This window comes from Phalangium opilio, unplaced genomic scaffold, assembly GCF_054372755.1.
Source record: "Phalangium opilio isolate 3A_F unplaced genomic scaffold, DU_Popi_V2 ptg000390l_1, whole genome shotgun sequence".
Classification (NCBI taxonomy): Eukaryota; Metazoa; Arthropoda; class Arachnida; order Opiliones; family Phalangiidae; genus Phalangium; species Phalangium opilio.
Genome location: NW_028324234.1, coordinates 4,700,083 through 4,719,468, shown reverse-complemented (window position 1 = coordinate 4,719,468; position 19,386 = coordinate 4,700,083). Strand labels below are relative to the sequence as shown.

General features: G+C 44.5%; 13 non-coding genes across 13 annotated transcripts; all 13 read left to right on the top strand.

Annotated features, from left to right (window-relative positions):
* The first annotated feature begins 3,808 nt into the window (after positions 1-3,808).
* Positions 3,809-3,881, top strand: TRNAT-GGU (transfer RNA threonine (anticodon GGU)). Its single transcript has one exon. It is a non-coding gene; the product is annotated as a tRNA-Thr (tRNA).
* Positions 3,882-4,249: 368 nt separating this feature from the next.
* On the top strand, positions 4,250-4,322 carry TRNAT-GGU (transfer RNA threonine (anticodon GGU)). The gene has a single exon. It is a non-coding gene; the product is annotated as a tRNA-Thr (tRNA).
* Positions 4,323-6,154: 1,832 nt separating this feature from the next.
* TRNAT-GGU (transfer RNA threonine (anticodon GGU)) lies at positions 6,155-6,227 on the top strand. Its single transcript has one exon. It is a non-coding gene; the product is annotated as a tRNA-Thr (tRNA).
* Positions 6,228-6,885: 658 nt separating this feature from the next.
* On the top strand, positions 6,886-6,958 carry TRNAT-GGU (transfer RNA threonine (anticodon GGU)). The gene has a single exon. It is a non-coding gene; the product is annotated as a tRNA-Thr (tRNA).
* Positions 6,959-7,473: 515 nt separating this feature from the next.
* TRNAT-GGU (transfer RNA threonine (anticodon GGU)) lies at positions 7,474-7,546 on the top strand. Its single transcript has one exon. It is a non-coding gene; the product is annotated as a tRNA-Thr (tRNA).
* A 514-nt stretch (positions 7,547-8,060) lies between these two features.
* TRNAT-GGU (transfer RNA threonine (anticodon GGU)) lies at positions 8,061-8,133 on the top strand. Its single transcript has one exon. It is a non-coding gene; the product is annotated as a tRNA-Thr (tRNA).
* A 2,419-nt stretch (positions 8,134-10,552) lies between these two features.
* On the top strand, positions 10,553-10,625 carry TRNAT-GGU (transfer RNA threonine (anticodon GGU)). The gene has a single exon. It is a non-coding gene; the product is annotated as a tRNA-Thr (tRNA).
* Positions 10,626-11,283: 658 nt separating this feature from the next.
* Positions 11,284-11,356, top strand: TRNAT-GGU (transfer RNA threonine (anticodon GGU)). Its single transcript has one exon. It is a non-coding gene; the product is annotated as a tRNA-Thr (tRNA).
* Positions 11,357-11,871: 515 nt separating this feature from the next.
* Positions 11,872-11,944, top strand: TRNAT-GGU (transfer RNA threonine (anticodon GGU)). The gene has a single exon. It is a non-coding gene; the product is annotated as a tRNA-Thr (tRNA).
* A 514-nt stretch (positions 11,945-12,458) lies between these two features.
* Positions 12,459-12,531, top strand: TRNAT-GGU (transfer RNA threonine (anticodon GGU)). The gene has a single exon. It is a non-coding gene; the product is annotated as a tRNA-Thr (tRNA).
* A 221-nt stretch (positions 12,532-12,752) lies between these two features.
* TRNAT-GGU (transfer RNA threonine (anticodon GGU)) lies at positions 12,753-12,825 on the top strand. The gene has a single exon. It is a non-coding gene; the product is annotated as a tRNA-Thr (tRNA).
* Positions 12,826-14,512: 1,687 nt separating this feature from the next.
* On the top strand, positions 14,513-14,585 carry TRNAT-GGU (transfer RNA threonine (anticodon GGU)). Its single transcript has one exon. It is a non-coding gene; the product is annotated as a tRNA-Thr (tRNA).
* An 804-nt stretch (positions 14,586-15,389) lies between these two features.
* On the top strand, positions 15,390-15,462 carry TRNAT-GGU (transfer RNA threonine (anticodon GGU)). The gene has a single exon. It is a non-coding gene; the product is annotated as a tRNA-Thr (tRNA).
* Positions 15,463-19,386: the final 3,924 nt, after the last annotated feature.

Genomic DNA, 19,386 nt, shown 5'->3' with positions numbered 1-19,386 from the left:
AAGCCTCTCGGTAGCGTGGGGACAAACTTCCTCAAATTTTTAGTAGGAGTTTTTAGTTAGGAGAACTAAGTATCCCACGCTCCGATCGCTACCCTTAAGTTACAAAGTTCAACCATAAATATTTTAACATGGATGTGTAAAGAGAAACTTATTGTGTTATTTTAGTCTTTTGACAATATAAGATTGCCCTCTTATTTTTTCTTTTATTTTGCTTTACTTTTAACTTTTAACAGTGCACGTGCAAGTCATTATACCCAGCTGCATCTTTCAACTGTCCTATCCAAGCTAACTAGTTTTATTACTTTGTTTTTCATGGGAACCGATCCCTTTGGTCAAAGATTATTTTTAAAGCAGTTAAAGTTATTTTTCTTACAAAATATCCAAACTTAAAACTATTTATACAGTTTTCAACATAATTAACATATTTTCAAACTACAGTTTATACATCATGCAAATTTTAGTCTTTTAGCAGTTTTTAGGTGGTAGCACTTGTAGTACCAGAGGTATAATTGAAACGTTGCTTCTGTGAGCAGTGTTCTTCCCCTTTGTTTGAGGCGGCGATGCACCTTTTTCTTTTACTCAAGAATGTTATGAGCTGACTACTGCATTACTGCAAGAACTCTTAAATATCTTTCCAAAAATTAATACTTTTTTACAGTGTTTCGTTCATAAGACCAACTAATCATCAACCTTTGTCTCTTCTCCTTTCTCAGGGAGATACAACTCTTCTCCTTTCTCAGGGAGATACAACTCTTCTCCTTTCTCAGGGAGATACAACTCTTCTCCTTTCTCAGGGAGATACAACTCTTCTCCTTTCTCAGGGAGATACAACTCTTCTCCTTTCTCAGGGAGATACAACTCTTCTCCTTTCTCAGGGAGATACAACTCTTCTCCTTTCTCAGGGAGATACAACTCTTCTCCTTTCTCAGGGAGATACAACTCTTCTCCTTTCTCAGGGAGATACAACTCTTCTCCTTTCTCAGGGAGATACAACTCTTCTCCTTTCTCAGGGAGATACAACTCTTCTCCTTTCTCAGGGAGATACAACTCTTCTCCTTTCTCAGGGAGATACAACTTTATATGAACCTTTATGCATATTTCCCAATAAACTACTACAACGAGCCATGTCAGGTGGTCAAGGAAGTGGGAAAAGGAAGCGCCATGAAAAAAAGAGGCACCAAAGAGAAAGTAGGAATGCCACCATCCACGTCGTTCATCCCTTCACACCAGGGACACTAATTTATAATATTCCCTTTAAACCACCATTTTAGTAGCACTTAAAGTGCAACGACTTTTACCAGTATCAATGTTATTGTACCAAATTTACTTAACCATTTTTCACCAAATACTCATGTTATGGAATCACCTTATAAGTGTTACTTTTTAACCAACACAAATATCTTTTACACTTTTTACAAATACCAACATTACCTTTTACAAATAGTAATTTACCTTTTACCAAACAACCTACTTAACGGCAATAACGATTGGACAAAGTCAGCCAGGGACTCGCGAAGGGACCACCACAAGGGAATATCCAAACTTCGGTCTGTACACCTGTTAATCACTCGTCGACGCCGTTCGAAATAAATCTTACAGCGCCGCTCGTGTCGTGAATGCACTACTAAGTCTATCGAAATCGCCAACTAATAAGCGTCGCCTTTTTCTTAGGTACGCCCCGATCAGGTCTTAAGAATGCCCATGTGCAACTCTTTTATCTTGGCTAACCCTTTTATCCATTTAGGAAAAGGTTCGTGCTCAATTAAGAGCTTTTTTTTATGTCCTTTCATGGACTTTGTCTATGTCCTTTCATGGACTTTGTTTAACGCCCGTTCTGGGACGTGGGAGGGGATACCCGGCTAGGGTATTTACTTTTTGTCGCTCTTTCTGGAACGATACTAAATTCGCCCATTCTGGGGCATCTAATTTTTTACCGTGGCCACGCCATCATACACTCTCTCTTTCACAACAAGCCAAGACCGACCTATCGGTAATAAACCCTTATACCAAGCTCAACCAGAGCACTTAAACCAAGCTCAACCAGAGCACTTTTTTAACCAAGCTCAACCAGAGCATTTTTTTTAACCAAGCTCAACCAGAGCACTTTTTTAACCAAGCTCAACCAGAGCACTTTTTTAACCAAGCTCAACCAGAGCATTTTTTAACCAAGCTCAACCAGAGCACTTTTTTAACCAAGCTCAACCAGAGCACTTTTTATCTTAGCTCAAAAACCCAGAGCACCTTTTTATCTTACGACAACTTAGTGTCAAACCTTTGTTTTCTCTTAATAAGTATTTTTCTACGAACCCAACTTCATTGCGAAGTGCGAATCAATTTTATCAACCTGAAGTCTAACGGTTGTTTGTTGCTTGCTTCCAAACTGCATATAGTTCCTTCGAACCTTGAGAAGGACCACTCCTTTAGCTTCTGTAGACTCTGATGTCTTTGGGCTGGGACTCCTTCATCCCGCTCCATATCGCTCCCCGCCGCTGGACTTCTTGCGGCACGTTCACGTTCCCTTTCGGTCTGGTATCGGCAAAAAAAGCATCCAACGTGGAGTTGACTTGGGACCACAATTTTCGAAGTTCTCGAACCAAGTCCAATTTTCACAAAATTGTCCAATTAACGTAATTTTTCCCGAGCACGTAATGAGTCCCGGGTACGTAATTAGTCCCGAGCACGTAATTAGTCCCGGGTTTCGGCACCATTTTATGTTGCGACTTCCATCCCAACATAAGAGTTTGTGATAATTCCTGATATCACATCGGCGGACTGAAACACCGATCTAAATCCCTAACTTATGTGTATGTCTTTATTTCAATAACGAAGAAGCTCCAAATGCAATCATCAATATTTTCTTTAATTACTGTATTGTCTTATCAAATCATACTTAAATCAAGATATCATTACAATAATTTTCCTTGAAAACACGTCCGTTTAACTAAAGTTTCTAAGTCTTTCTTTTACAACCTCTCTCGGCAGAGTCGGTTTGCGATCTATATTGCCCGATGGTAACAAGCGCTCTTTCTCCATCAAGAGTCCAAAACGTTCTACTCATGCTTTGCTTCTGCTAGTTTTAACACAAAGTTCAAGTTTTTACCCTTATTGTTGTTACCAAGCGAGCGCTCCCCAAAATTCGTCACTCCTAAGTTTTATGACTTTACAGAGCCAGAGGGCCTTTTAACACACTAGTAACAAAAACCATCCGTCGAACCTTTCAAATGCATTACTATAGCCTTTACAATAGTACAGTATTTCTTAGCAATTACAAGCCGTGCTCTACGACAGTTCTTATTTTGGTTTAGAGTACAATGTTATTCTTTAAAGTCTTTACATATAAAACATATCAAACATAAGTATTCACTATAAGTAAACCTTTACTTAACCTTAACTAAGCTAAATTCGGACCATAAAAACCCATAACTTCTGCTTATGGGAAAAAAGGTCCTGGGAAAACCCCAGTGGGGAAAACCATTAATTCAATTATTATTTAAGTATAAATGACCAGGCTTGTTTTGGATCGCCGGATTCAACAGCGCGTTCGGCTGGTAACCGAAAGGTTGGTGGTTCGAGCCCATCCGGAAGCGATGTTGTGAGGTCTCAGATGTGACGTAAAAAGTCAGGGATTTTCCACAATACCTGACGACCATATAATTTTTGGGCTTCCGTGGCGCAATGGTTAGCGCGCTCAGCTGTTATTCAAAAGGCTGGTGGTTCGAGCCCACCCCGGAGCAGTGTTGTGACGTCTCAGATGTAACGTAAAAAGTCATAGCTTTTCCACAATACCTGACGACCTTTTAATTTTTGGGCTTCCGTGGCGCAATGGTTAGCGCGTTCGGCTGGTAACCGAAAGGTTGGTGGTTCGAGCCCATCCGGGAGCGATGTTGTGAGGTCGCAGATGTAACGTAAAAAGTCAGGGATTTTCCACAATACCTGACGACCATATAATTTTTGGGCTTCCGTGGCGCAATGGTTAGCGCGCTCAGCTGTTATTCAAAAGGCTGGTGGTTCGAGCCCACCCCGGAGCAGTGTTTTGAGGTCTCAGAGGTAACGTAAAAAGTCAGAGTTTTTCCACAATACCTGACGACCATTTAATTTCCGGGCTTCCGTGGCGCAATGGTTAGCGCGTTCGGCTTTTAACCGAAAGTTTGGTGGTTCAAGCAGATTCGGGAGCGGTGTTGTGAGGTCTCAGATGTAACGTAAAAAGTCAGAGTTTTTCCACAATACCTGACGACCAATTAGTTTTTGGGCTTCCGTGGCGCAATGGTTAGCGCGTTCGGCTGGTAACCGAAAGGTTGGTGGTTCGAGCCCATCCGGGAGCGATGTTGTGAGGTCTCATATGTGACGTAAAAAGTCAAGGTTTTTCCACAATACCTGACGACCATATAATTTTTGGGCTTCCGTGGCGCAATGGTTAGCGCGCTCAGCTGTTATTCAAAAGGCTGGAGGTTCGAGCCCACCCCGGAGCAGTGTTTTGAGGTCTCAGATGTAACGTAAAATGTCAGAGTTTTTCACAATACCTGACGACCATTTAATTTTTGGGCTTCCGTGGCACAATGGTTAGCGCGTTCGGCTGTTAACCGAACGGTTAGTGGTTCGAGCCCATCCGGGAGCGGTGTTGTGAGGTCTCAGATGTGACGTAAAAAGTCAAAGTTTTTCCACAATACCTGACGACCATATAATTTTTGGGCTTCCGTGGCGCAATGGTTAGCGCGCTCAGCTGTTATTCGAAAGGTTGGTGGTTCGAGTCCACACGGGAGCAGTGTTGTGAGGCCTCAGATGTAACGTAAAATGTCAGAGTTTTTCACAATACCTGACGACCATTTAATTTCCGGGCTACCGTGGCTCAATGGTTAGCGCGTTCGGCTTTTAACCGAACGTTTGGTGGTTCAAGCAGATTCGGGAGCGGTGTTGTGAGGTCTCAGATGTAACGTAAAAAGTCAGAGTTTTTCCACAATACCTGACGACCAATTAGTTTTTGGGCTTCCGTGGCGCAATGGTTAGCACGCTCAGCTGTTATTCAAAAGGCTGGTGGTTCGAGCCCACCCCGGAGCAGTGTTTTGTGGTCTCAGATGTAACGTAAAAAGTCATAGCTTTTCCACAATACCTGACTACCATCTAATTTTTGGGCTTCCGTGGCACAATGGTTAGCGCGTTCGGCTGTTAACCGAACGGTTAGTGGTTCGTGCCCATCCGGGAGCGGTGTTGTGAGGTCTCAGATGTGACGTAAAAAGTCATAGCTTTTCCACAATACCTGACGACCATTTAATTTTTGGGCTTCCGTGGCGCAATGGTTAGCGCGTTCAGCTGTTATTCGAAAGGTTGGTGGTTCGAGTCCACACGGGAGCAGTGTTGTGAGGCCTCAGATGTAACGTAAAAAGTCATAGCTTTTCCACAATACCTGACGACCATTTAATTTTTGGGCTTCCGTGGCGCAATGGTTAGCGCGTTCAGCTGTTATTCAAAGACTGGTGGTTTGAGCCCTCCCGGGAGCGGTGTTAAGAGGTCTCAGATGTGACGTAAAAAGTCAAAGTTTTTCCACAATACCTGACGACCATATAATTTTTGGGCTTCCGTGGCGCAATGGTTAGCGCGTTCAGCTGTTATTCGAAAGGTTGGTGGTTCGAGTCCACACGGGAGCAGTGTTGTGAGGCCTCAGATGTAACGTAAAATGTCAGAGTTTTTCACAATACCTGACGACCATTTAATTTCCGGGCTACCGTGGCTCAACGGTTAGCGCGTTCGGCTTTTAACCGAAAGTTTGGTGGTTCAAGCAGATTCGGGAGCGGTGTTGTGAGGTCTCAGATGTAACGTAAAAAGTCATAGCTTTTCTACAATACCTGACGACCATTTAATTTTTGGGCTTCCGTGGCGCAATGGTTAGCGCGTTCAGCTGTTATTCAAAGACTGGTGGTTTGAGCCCTCCCGGGAGCGGTGTTGTGACGTCTCAGATGTAACGTAAAATGTCAGAGTTTTTCACAATACCTGACGACCATATAATTTCCGGGCTTCCTTGGCTCAATGGTTAGCGCGTTCGGCTTTTAACCGAAAGTTTGGTGGTTCAAGCAGATTCGGGAGCGGTGTTGTGAGGTCTCAGATGTAACGTAAAAAGTCAGAGTTTTTCCACAATACCTGACGACCAATTAGTTTTTGGGCTTCCGTGGCGCAATGGTTAGCGCGTTCGGCTGGTAACCGAAAGGTTGCTGGTTCGAGCCCATCCGGGAGCGATGTTGTGAGGTCTCATATGTGACGTAAAAAGTCAAGGTTTTTCCACAATACCTGACGACCATATAATTTTTGGGCTTCCGTGGCGCAATGGTTAGCGCGCTCAGCTGTTATTCAAAAGGCTGGAGGTTCGAGCCCACCCCGGAGCAGTGTTTTGAGGTCTCAGATGTAACGTAAAATGTCAGAGTTTTTCACAATACCTGACGACCATTTAATTTTTGGGCTTCCGTGGCGCAATGGTTAGCGCGTTCAGCTGTTATTCAAAGACTGGTGGTTTGAGCCCTCCCGGGAGCGGTGTTGTGACGTCTCAGATGTAACGTAAAATGTCAGAGTTTTTCACAATACCTGACAACCATTTAATTTCTGAGCTTCCGTGGCTCAATGGTTAGCCTGTTCGGCTGTTAACAAATAGGTTGGTGGTTCGTGCCCACCCGGGAGCGGTGTTGTGGGATCTCAAATGTAACGTAGAAAGACAGATTTTTTCACAATACCTGACGACCATTTAATTTCCGGGCTTCCGTGGCTCAATGGTTAGCGCGTTCGGCTTTTAACCGAAAGTTTGGTGGTTCAAGCAGATTCGGGAGCGGTGTTTTGAGGTCTCAGATGTAACGTAAAAAGTCAGAGTTTTTCCACAATACCTGACGACCAATTAGTTTTTGGGCTTCCGTGGCGCAATGGTTAGCGCGTTCGGCTGGTAACCGAAAGGTTGGTGGTTCGAGCCCATCCGGGAGCGACGCTGTGCGGTCTTAGATGTGACGTAAAAAGTCAAGGTTTTTCCACAATACCTGACGACCATATAATTTTTGGGCTTCCGTGGCGCAATGGCTAGCGCGCTCAGCTGTTATTCAAAAGGCTGGTGGTTCGAGCCCACCCCGGAGCAGTGTTTTGAGGTCTCAGATGTAACGTAAAAGGTCATAGCTTTTCCACAATACCTGACGACCATATAATTTTTGGGCTTCCGTGACGCAATGGTTAGCGCGCTCAGGTGTTATTCAAAAGGTTGGTGGTTCGAGCCCACCCGGGAGCAGTGTTGTGAGGTCTCAGATGTAACGTAAAAAGTCATAGCTTTTCCACAATACCTGACGACCATTTAATTTCCGGGCTTCCGTGGCTCAATGGTTAGCGCGTTCGGCTTTTACCCGAAAGTTTGGTGGTTGAAGCAGATTCAGGAGCGGTTTTGTGAGGTCTCAGATGTAACGTAAAAAGTCAGAGTTTTTCCACAATACCTGACGACCAATTAGTTTTTGGGCTTCCGTGGCGCAATGGTTAGCGCGTTCCGCTGGTGACCGAAAGGATGGTGGTTCGAGTTCATCCGGGAGCGATGTTGTGAGGTCTCAGATGTGACGTAAAAAGTCAAGGATTTTCCACAATACCTGACGACCATATAATTTTTGGGCTTCCGTGGCGCAATGGTTAGCGCGCTCAGCTGTTATTCGAAAGGTTGGTGGTTCGAGTCCACACGGGAGCAGTGTTGTGAGGTTTCAGATGTAACGTAAAAAGTCATAGCTTTTCCACAATACCTGACAACCATTTAATTTCTGAGCTTCCGTGGCTCAATGGTTTGCCTGTTCGGCTGTTAACCAATAGGTTGGTGGTTCGTGCCCACCCGGGAGCGGTGTTGTGGGATCTCAAATGTAACGTAGAAAGACAAATTTTTTCACAATACCTGACGACCATTTAATTTCCGGGCTTCCGTGGCTCAATGGTTAGCGCGTTCGGCTTTTAACCGAAAGTTTGGTGGTTCAAGCAGATTCAGGAGCGGTGTTGTGAGGTCTCAGATGTAACGTAAAAAGTCAGAGTTTTTCCACAATACCTGACGACCAATTAGTTTTTGGGCTTCCGTGGCGCAATGGTTAGCGCGTTCGGATGGTAACCGAAAGGTTGGTGGTTCGAGCCCATCCGGGAGCGATGTTGTGAGGTCTCAGATGTAACGTAAAAAGTCAGGGATTTTCCACAATACCTGACGACCATATAATTTTTGGGCTTCCGTGGCGCAATGGTTAGCGCGCTCAGCTGTTATTCAATAGGCTGGTGGTTCGAGCCCACCCCGGAGCAGTGTTTTGAGGTCTCAGAGGTAACGTAAAAAGTCAGAGTTTTTCCACAATACCTGACGACCATTTAATTTCCGGGCTTCCGTGGCTCAATGGTTAGCGCGTACGGCTTTTAACCGAAAGTTTGGTGGTTCAAGCAGATTCAGGAGCGGTGTTGTGAGGTCTCAGATGTAACGTAAAAAGTCAGAGTTTTTCCACAATACCTGACGACCATATAATTTTTGGACTTCCGTGGCGCAATGGTTAGCGCGCTCAGCTGTTATTCAAAAGGCTGGAGGTTCGAGCCCACCCCGGAGCAGTATTTTGAGGTCTCAGATGTACCGTAAAAAGTCATAGCTTTTCCACAATACCTGACGACCATTTAATTTTTGGGCTTCCGTGGCGCAATGGTTAGCGCGTTCAGCTGTTATTCAAAGACTGGTGGTTTGAGCCCTCCCGGGAGCGGTGTTAAGAGGTCTCAGATGTAACGTAAAATGTCAGAGTTTTTCACAATACCTGACGAACATTTAATTTCCGGGCTACCGTGGCTCAATGGTTAGCGCGTTCGGCTTTTAACCGAAAGTTTGGTGGTTCAAGCAGATTCGGGAGCGGTGTTGTTAGGTCTCAGATGTAACGTAAAAATTCTGATTTTTTCCACAATACCTGACGACCATTTAAAATTTGGGCTTCCGTGGCGCAATGGTTAGCGCGTTCGGCTGTTAACCGAAAGGGTAGTGGTTCGAGCCCACCCGGGAGAGGTGTTGTGGGGTCTCAGATGTAACGTAAAAAGCCAAAGCTTTTCCGCAATACCTGACGACCATTTAATTTTTGGGCTTCCGTGGCGCAATGGTTAGCGCGTTCGGCTGTTAACCAATAGGTTGGTGGTTTGAGCCCATCCGGGAGCTGTGTTGTGATGTCTCAGATGTAACGTAAAAAGTCATAGCTTTTCCACAATACCTGACGACCATTTAATTTTTGGGCTTCCGTGGCGCAATGGTTAGCGCGTTCGGCTGTTAACCAATAGGTTGGTGGTTTGAGCCCATCCGGGAGCGGTGTTGTGATGTCTCAGATGTAACGTAAAAAGTCATAGCTTTTGCACAATACCTGACGACCATTTAATTTTTGGGCTTCAGTGGCGCAATGGTTAGCGCGTTCAGCTGTTATTCAAAGACTGGTGGTTTGAGCAATCCCGGGAGCAGTGTTGTGACGTCTCAGATGTAACGTAAAAAGTCATAGTTTTTCCACAATACCTGACTACCATCTAATTTTTGGGCTTCCGTGGCACAATGGTTAGCGCGTTCGGCTGTTAACCGAACGGTTAGTGGTTCGTGCCCATCCGGGAGCGGTGTTGTGAGGTCTCAGATGTGACGTAAAAAGTCATAGCTTTTCCACAATACCTGACGACCATTTAATTTTTGGGCTTCCGTGGCGCAATGGTTAGCGCGTTCAGCTGTTATTCGAAAGGTTGGTGGTTCGAGTCCACACGGGAGCAGTGTTGTGAGGCCTCAGATGTAACGTAAAAAGTCATAGCTTTTCCACAATACCTGACGACCATTTAATTTTTGGGCTTCCGTGGCGCAATGGTTAGCGCGTTCAGCTGTTATTCAAAGACTGGTGGTTTGAGCCCTCCCGGGAGCGGTGTTAAGAGGTCTCAGATGTGACGTAAAAAGTCAAAGTTTTTCCACAATACCTGACGACCATATAATTTTTGGGCTTCCGTGGCGCAATGGTTAGCGCGCTCAGCTGTTATTCGAAAGGTTGGTGGTTCGAGTCCACACGGGAGCAGTGTTGTGAGGCCTCAGATGTAACGTAAAATGTCAGAGTTTTTCACAATACCTGACGACCATTTAATTTCCGGGCTACCGTGGCTCAACGGTTAGCGCGTTCGGCTTTTAACCGAAAGTTTGGTGGTTCAAGCAGATTCGGGAGCGGTGTTGTGAGGTCTCAGATGTAACGTAAAAAGTCATAGCTTTTCTACAATACCTGACGACCATTTAATTTTTGGGCTTCCGTGGCGCAATGGTTAGCGCGTTCAGCTGTTATTCAAAGACTGGTGGTTTGAGCCCTCCCGGGAGCGGTGTTGTGACGTCTCAGATGTAACGTAAAATGTCAGAGTTTTTCACAATACCTGACGACCATATAATTTCCGGGCTTCCTTGGCTCAATGGTTAGCGCGTTCGGCTTTTAACCGAAAGTTTGGTGGTTCAAGCAGATTCGGGAGCGGTGTTGTGAGGTCTCAGATGTAACGTAAAAAGTCAGAGTTTTTCCACAATACCTGACGACCAATTAGTTTTTGGGCTTCCGTGGCGCAATGGTTAGCGCGTTCGGCTGGTAACCGAAAGGTTGCTGGTTCGAGCCCATCCGGGAGCGATGTTGTGAGGTCTCATATGTGACGTAAAAAGTCAAGGTTTTTCCACAATACCTGACGACCATATAATTTTTGGGCTTCCGTGGCGCAATGGTTAGCGCGCTCAGCTGTTATTCAAAAGGCTGGAGGTTCGAGCCCACCCCGGAGCAGTGTTTTGAGGTCTCAGATGTAACGTAAAATGTCAGAGTTTTTCACAATACCTGACGACCATTTAATTTTTGGGCTTCCGTGGCGCAATGGTTAGCGCGTTCAGCTGTTATTCAAAGACTGGTGGTTTGAGCCCTCCCGGGAGCGGTGTTGTGACGTCTCAGATGTAACGTAAAATGTCAGAGTTTTTCACAATACCTGACAACCATTTAATTTCTGAGCTTCCGTGGCTCAATGGTTAGCCTGTTCGGCTGTTAACAAATAGGTTGGTGGTTCGTGCCCACCCGGGAGCGGTGTTGTGGGATCTCAAATGTAACGTAGAAAGACAGATTTTTTCACAATACCTGACGACCATTTAATTTCCGGGCTTCCGTGGCTCAATGGTTAGCGCGTTCGGCTTTTAACCGAAAGTTTGGTGGTTCAAGCAGATTCGGGAGCGGTGTTTTGAGGTCTCAGATGTAACGTAAAAAGTCAGAGTTTTTCCACAATACCTGACGACCAATTAGTTTTTGGGCTTCCGTGGCGCAATGGTTAGCGCGTTCGGCTGGTAACCGAAAGGTTGGTGGTTCGAGCCCATCCGGGAGCGACGCTGTGCGGTCTTAGATGTGACGTAAAAAGTCAAGGTTTTTCCACAATACCTGACGACCATATAATTTTTGGGCTTCCGTGGCGCAATGGCTAGCGCGCTCAGCTGTTATTCAAAAGGCTGGTGGTTCGAGCCCACCCCGGAGCAGTGTTTTGAGGTCTCAGATGTAACGTAAAAGGTCATAGCTTTTCCACAATACCTGACGACCATATAATTTTTGGGCTTCCGTGACGCAATGGTTAGCGCGCTCAGGTGTTATTCAAAAGGTTGGTGGTTCGAGCCCACCCGGGAGCAGTGTTGTGAGGTCTCAGATGTAACGTAAAAAGTCATAGCTTTTCCACAATACCTGACGACCATTTAATTTCCGGGCTTCCGTGGCTCAAAGGTTAGCGCGTTCGGCTTTTACCCGAAAGTTTGGTGGTTGAAGCAGATTCAGGAGCGGTTTTGTGAGGTCTCAGATGTAACGTAAAAAGTCAGAGTTTTTCCACAATACCTGACGACCAATTAGTTTTTGGGCTTCCGTGGCGCAATGGTTAGCGCGTTCCGCTGGTGACCGAAAGGATGGTGGTTCGAGTTCATCCGGGAGCGATGTTGTGAGGTCTCAGATGTGACGTAAAAAGTCAAGGATTTTCCACAATACCTGACGACCATATAATTTTTGGGCTTCCGTGGCGCAATGGTTAGCGCGCTCAGCTGTTATTCGAAAGGTTGGTGGTTCGAGTCCACACGGGAGCAGTGTTGTGAGGTTTCAGATGTAACGTAAAAAGTCATAGCTTTTCCACAATACCTGACAACCATTTAATTTCTGAGCTTCCGTGGCTCAATGGTTTGCCTGTTCGGCTGTTAACCAATAGGTTGGTGGTTCGTGCCCACCCGGGAGCGGTGTTGTGGGATCTCAAATGTAACGTAGAAAGACAAATTTTTTCACAATACCTGACGACCATTTAATTTCCGGGCTTCCGTGGCTCAATGGTTAGCGCGTTCGGCTCTTAACCGAAAGTTTGGTGGTTCAAGCAGATTCAGGAGCGGTGTTGTGAGGTCTCAGATGTAACGTAAAAAGTCAGAGTTTTTCCACAATACCTGACGACCAATTAGTTTTTGGGCTTCCGTGGCGCAATGGTTAGCGCGTTCGGCTGGTGACCGAAAGGTTAATGGTTCGAGCCCATCCGGGTGCGATGTTGTGAGGTCTCAGATGTGACGTAAAAAGTCAGGGATTTTCCACAATACCTGACGACCATATAATTTTAGGGCTTCCGTGGCGCAATGGTTAGCGCGCTCAGCTGTTATTCAAAAGGCTGGTGGTTCGAGCCCACCCCGGAGCAGTGTTTTGAGGTCTCAGAGGTAACGTAAAAAGTCAGAGTTTTTCCACAATACCTGACGACCAATTAGTTTTTGGGCTTCCGTGGCGCAATGGTTAGCGCGTTCGGCTGGTAACCGAAAGGTTGGTGGTTCGAGCCCATCCGGGAGCGATGTTGTGAGGTCTCAGATGTAACGTAAAAAGTCAGGGATTTTCCACAATACCTGACGACCATATAATTTTTGGGCTTCCGTGGCGCAATGGTTAGCGCGCTCAGCTGTTATTCAATAGGCTGGTGGTTCGAGCCCACCCCGGAGCAGTGTTTTGAGGTCTCAGAGTTAACGTAAAAAGTCAGAGTTTTTCCACAATACCTGACGACCATTTAATTTCCGGGCTTCCGTGGCTCAATGGTTAGCGCGTTCGGCTTTTAACCGAAAGTTTGGTGGTTCAAGCAGGTTCAGGAGCGGTGTTGTGAGGTCTCAGATGTAACGTAACAAGTCAGAGTTTTTCCACAATACCTGACGACCATATAATTTTTGGACTTCCGTGGCGCAATGGTTAGCGCGCTCAGCTGTTATTCAAAAGGCTGGAGGTTCGAGCCCACCCCGGAGCAGTATTTTGAGGTCTCAGATGTACCGTAAAAAGTCATAGCTTTTCCACAATACCTGACGACCATTTAATTTTTGGGCTTCCGTGGCGCAATGGTTAGCGCGTTCAGCTGTTATTCAAAGACTGGTGGTTTGAGCCCTCCCGGGAGCGGTGTTAAGAGGTCTCAGATGTAACGTAAAATGTCAGAGTTTTTCACAATACCTGACGAACATTTAATTTCCGGGCTACCGTGGCTCAATGGTTAGCGCGTTCGGCTTTTAACCGAAAGTTTGGTGGTTCAAGCAGATTCGGGAGCGGTGTTGTTAGGTCTCAGATGTAACGTAAAAATTCTGATTTTTTCCACAATACCTGACGACCATTTAAAATTTGGGCTTCCGTGGCGCAATGGTTAGCGCGTTCGGCTGTTAACCGAAAGGGTAGTGGTTCGAGCCCACCCGGGAGAGGTGTTGTGGGGTCTCAGATGTAACGTAAAAAGCCTAAGCTTTTCCACAATACCTGACGACCATTTAATTTTTGGGCTTCCGTGGCGCAATGGTTAGCGCGTTCGGCTGTTAACCAATAGGTTGGTGGTTTGAGCCCATCCGGGAGCGGTGTTGTGATGTCTCAGATGTAACGTAAAAAGTCATAGCTTTTCCACAATACCTGAGGACCATTTAATTTTTGGGCTTCCGTGGCGCAATGGTTAGCGCGTTCGGCTGTTAACCAATAGGTTGGTGGTTTGAGCCCATCCGGGAGCGGTGTTGTGATGTCTCAGATGTAACGTAAAAAGTCATAGCTTTTGCACAATACCTGACGACCATTTAATTTTTGGGCTTCAGTGGCGCAATGGTTAGCGCGTTCAGCTGTTATTCAAAGACTGGTGGTTTGAGCAATCCCGGGAGCAGTGTTGTGACGTCTCAGATGTAACGTAAAATGTCAGAGTTTTTCACAATACCTGACGACCATTTAATTTCCGGGCTTCCGTGGCTCAATGGTTAGCGCGTTCGGCTTTTAACCGAAAGTTTGGTGGTTCAAGCAGATTCGGGAGCGTTGTTGTGAGGTCTCAGATGTAACGTAAAAAGTCAGAGTTTTTCCACAATACCTGACGACCAATTAGTTTTTGGGCTTCCGTGGCGCAATGGTTAGCGCGTTCGGCTTTTAACCGAAAGTTTGGTGGTTCAAGCAGATTCGAGAGCGGTGTTGTGAGGTCTCAGATGTAACGTAAAAAGTCAGAGTTTTTCCACAATACCTGACGACCAATTAGTTTTTGGGCTTCCGTGGCGCAATGGTTAACGCGTTCGGCTGGTAACCGAAAGGTTGGTGGTTCGAGCCCATCCGGGAGCGATGTTGTGAGGTCTCAGATGTAACATAAAAAGTCATCACTTTTCCACAATACCTGACGACCATTTAATTTTTGGGCTTCCGTGGCGCAATAGTTAGCGCGTTCAGCTGTTATTCAAAGACTGGTGGTTTGAGCCCTCCCGGTAGCGGTGTTAAGAGATCTCAGATGTAACGTAAAATGTCAGAGTTTTTCACAATACCTGACGACCATTTAATTTCCGGGCTACCGTGGCTCAAAGGTTAGCGCGTTCGGCTTTTAACCGAAAGTTTGGTGGTTCAAGCAGATTCGGGAGCGGTGTTGTGAGGTCTCAGATGTAACGTAAAAATTCAGATTTTTCCACAATACCTGACGACCATTTAATTTTTGGGCTTCCGTGGCGCAATGGTTAGCGCGTTCGCCTGTTAACCGAAAGGTTAGTGGTTCGAGCCCACCCGGGAGAGGTGTTGTGGGGTCTCAGATGTAACGTAAAAAGCCAAAGTTTTTCCACAATACCTGACGACCATTTAATTTTTGGGCTTCCGTGGCGCAATGGTTAGCGCGTTCAGCTGTTATTCAAAGACTGGTGGTTTGAGCCCTCCCGGGAGCGGTGTTGTGACGTCTCAGATGTAACGTAAAATGTCAGAGTTTTTCACAATACCTGACGACCATTTAATTTCCGGGCTTCCTTGGCTCAATGGTTAGCGCGTTCGGCTTTTAACCGAAAGTTTGGTGGTTCAAGCAGATTCGGGAGCGGTGTTGTGAGGTCTCAGATGTAACGTAAAAAGTCAGAGTTTTTCCACAATACCTGACGACCAATTAGTTTTTGGGCTTCCGTGGCGCAATGGTTAGCGCGTTCGGCTGGTAACCGAAAGGTTGGTGGTTCGAGCCCATCCGGGAGCGATGTTGTGAGGTCTCAGATGTGACGTAAAAAGTCAAGGTTTTTCCACAATACCTGACGAACATATAATTTTTGGGCTTCCGTGGCGCAATGGTTAGCGCGCTCAGCTGTTATTCAAAAGGCTGGAGGTTCGAGCCCACCCCGGAGCAGTGTTTTGAGGTCTCAGATGTAATGTAAAAAGTCATAGCTTTTCCACAATACCTGACAACCATCTAATTTTTGGGCTTCCGTGGCACAATGGTTAGCGCGTTTGGCTGTTAACCGAACGGTTAGTGGTTCGAGCCCATCCGGGAGCGGTGTTGTGAGGTCTCAGATGTGACGTAAAAAGTCAAAGTTTTTCCACAATACCTGACGATCATATAATTTTTGGGCTTCCGTGGCGCAATGGTTAGCGCGCTCAGCTGTTATTCGAAAGGTTGGTGGTTCGAGTCCACACGGGAGCAGTGTTGTGAAGCCTCAGATGTAACGTAAAATGTCAGAGTTTTTCACAATACCTGACGACCATTTAATTTCCGGGCTACCGTGGCTCAATGGTTAGCGCGTTCGGCTGTTAACCAATAGGTTGGTGGTTTGAGCCCATCCGGGAGCGGTGTTGTGATGTCTCAGATGTAACGTAAAAATTCAGATTTTTTCCACAATACCTGACGACCATTTAATTTTTGGGCTTCCGTGGCGCAATGGTTAGCGCGTTCGGCTGTTAACCGAAAGGTTAGTGGTTCGAGCCCACCCGGGAGAGGTGTTGTGGGGTCTCACATGTAACGAAAAAGTCATAACTTTTCCACAATACCTGACAACCATTTAATTTCTGAGCTTCCGTGGCTCAATGGTTAGCGCGTTCGGCTGTTAACCAATAGGTTGGTGGTTTGAGCCCATCCGGGAGCGGTGTTGTGATGTCTCAGATGTAACGTAAAAAGTCATAGCTTTTCCACAATACCTGACGACCATTTAATTTTTGGGCTTCCGTGGCGCAATGGTTAGCGCGTTCAGCTGTTATTCAAAGACTAGTGGTTTGAGCCCTCCCGGGAGCAGTGTTGTGACGTCTCAGATGTAACGTAAAAAGTCATAGCTTTTCCACAATACCTGACGACCTTTTAATTTTTGGGCTTCCGTGGCGCAATGGTTAGCGCGTTCAGCTGTTATTCAAAGACTGGTGGTTTGAGCCCTCCCGGGAGCGGTGTTGTGAGGTCTTAGATGTAACGTAAAATGTCAAAGTTTTTCCACAATACCTGACGACCATATAACTTTTGGGCTTCCGTGGCGCAATGTTTAGCGCGCTCAGCTGTTATTCGAAAGGTTGGTGGTTCGAGTCCACACGGGAGCAGTGTTGTGAGGTCTCAGATGTAACGTAAAAAGTCATAGCTTTTCCACAATACCTGACGACCATTTAATTTTTGGGCTTCCGTGGCACAATGGTTAGCGCGTTCGGCTGTTAACCGAACGGTTAGTGGTTAGAGCCCATCCGGGAGCGGTGTTTTGAGGTCTCAGATGTGACGTAAAAAGCCCACAACTTGGCCCATTATTTTGGAAAGTAATTTCAATTATTTTAACTTATTGTATTAACTACAATAAAAAATTTATTATATTGTTCCTCTATTCGTGAAATCTGCGTTATTCTTTCGGAAAACAAGGAGTACAATTCACCGAATTGTCGTTCCGCCAGTTGTCCTACTCTCCGAATTGTCTTTCACCCAGTTGACGCTTTCACCGAGTTGTCATTCTCCCAATTGTCGGATTCACCCAATCGTCTTTCACCCGATTGTCGCGTTCACCGAATTGTCTTTCACCCAGTTGTCGTGCTCCGAGTTGTCGTTCTCCGAATTGTCATTCTCCGAATTGTCGTGATCCCAATAAAGGAATAGGGAGACCTTAACTCTATTGCAATATTCACTATTAAAAAACCTAGTAAATAAACTTTGAGGAATAGGAGTGGAACTATATAACGGAATCCTAGAGCTACGCGGCTAAAGCTAGCTTGCGAAGAAAAACATTATGCAGCAAGTTAGGCTCTAGCTGATGGAACTGGATTTACTCTGAAGGGAATAAATTCAACCTCGCCTTTATCTGTGCAATTTTTAGAAATACTAGTGGTATTTGTAATTTCGCCATTTCCTCTGATATTTCGAATTCTTAGCATATTTAATATAAATCTCAAAATTTCTTAATTATTAGCAAACTTTTTAAGTTATTTTTTTCTTATTGACTTCCTATACTTCTTATTTCTCCAATTTCTTGCAATATTTCATGTCGCCACTTAAATGACGATCTAAGCTATAAATTGAGTTTTAATACCCTAGGTTGTGACCTGTACTTCATGGAAAACATCGAGGGGTTAGTCATTCTCCAAAATTTTGTACACCTGATTTCTGATTTCTGAATTTTTATGTGAATTCCGTTGATTACTGAATGAATTTCTTGATTTCCGTGATTACGATTATTTTAGGTGATTTTCATAATCTTTACAATGATTTCCCGTTATTGCCGCAGATTACTTTTGATTACTATTTGAATTCCACTGATTACTCGTGATTACTATTTGAATTCCACTGATTACTCGTGATTACTATTTGAATTCCACTGATTACTCGTGATTACTATTTGAATTCCACTGATTACTCGTGATTACTATTTGAATTCCACTGATTACTCATGATTACTATTTGAATTCCACTGATTACTCGTGATTACTATTTGAATTCCACTGATTACTCGTGATTACTATTTGAATTCCACTGATTACTCGTGATTACTATTTGAATTCCACTGATTACTCGTGATTACTATTTGAATTCCACTGATTACTCGTGATTACTATTTGAATTCCACTGATTACTCGTGATTACTATTTGAATTCCACTGATTACTCGTGATTACTATTTGAATTCCACTGATTACTCGTGATTACTATTTGAATTCCACTGATTACTCGTGATTACTATTTAAATTCCACTGATTACTCGTGATTACTATTTGAATTCCACTGATTACTCGTGATTACTATTTGAATTCCACTGATAACTCGTGATTTCTATTTGAATTCCACTGATTACTCGTGATTACTATTTGAATTCCACTGATTACTCGTGATTACTATTTGAATTCCACTGATTACTCGTGATTACTATTTGAATTCCACTGATTACTCGTGATTACTATTTGAATTCCACTGATTACTCGTGATTACTATTTGAATTCCACTGATTACTCCATTTCAACTGATTACGATTTTTATTTTGGATTTTCGAATTCCTCGATTGATTATGCGTGATTATTTGACGAAATATGTGATTACCGAGATGATTACAAAAGATTACTAGGAAATCATGTGATTATTTCTGATTCTCTCAATATTCCATGTGATTTCCAGTGATTATCGGAGATTTCTGATTACTCACAAAATTTATTATGATTACTTATGATTTTCTTAGAATTCTAGAAATCAAGTAATCGATTTCGGCGGTTTTGTTCACCTGATTACTCAAGTGACTAGCCCCTCGGAAAACATCAACAATTTAACATTTGTTTTGCAGAGCGTCATGGTTTAGCAGTGCCGATTTAATTCCACCATTAATTAAACTTGCCCGGTTTAAATGTAATTACAAAACACCCAATATGTTCGTACCTAAACACGGCCGTGAGGAAGAAGCTGTTAAACCTCTGACTTTGGAAAATATAATTCTTGAAATCTACATTTTGTTGATTGGAATTTCAATTTCATTGGCTGTTTTGTGCTTCGAAGGATTACTAAAACCCACAAAAAGGAAATGAAACGTCAGCAGTAAAACGTGATGGAGAATCAGAGAACCACACTGAGAGAAAATGTTTTACATACACTGAGAGAAAAAATCGTAGTTTTAACAAATATTATTCATGTTAAATTTACGTAAACACTTGTCATGACGATTTCACTGCAAATCATCGTGTTTTAT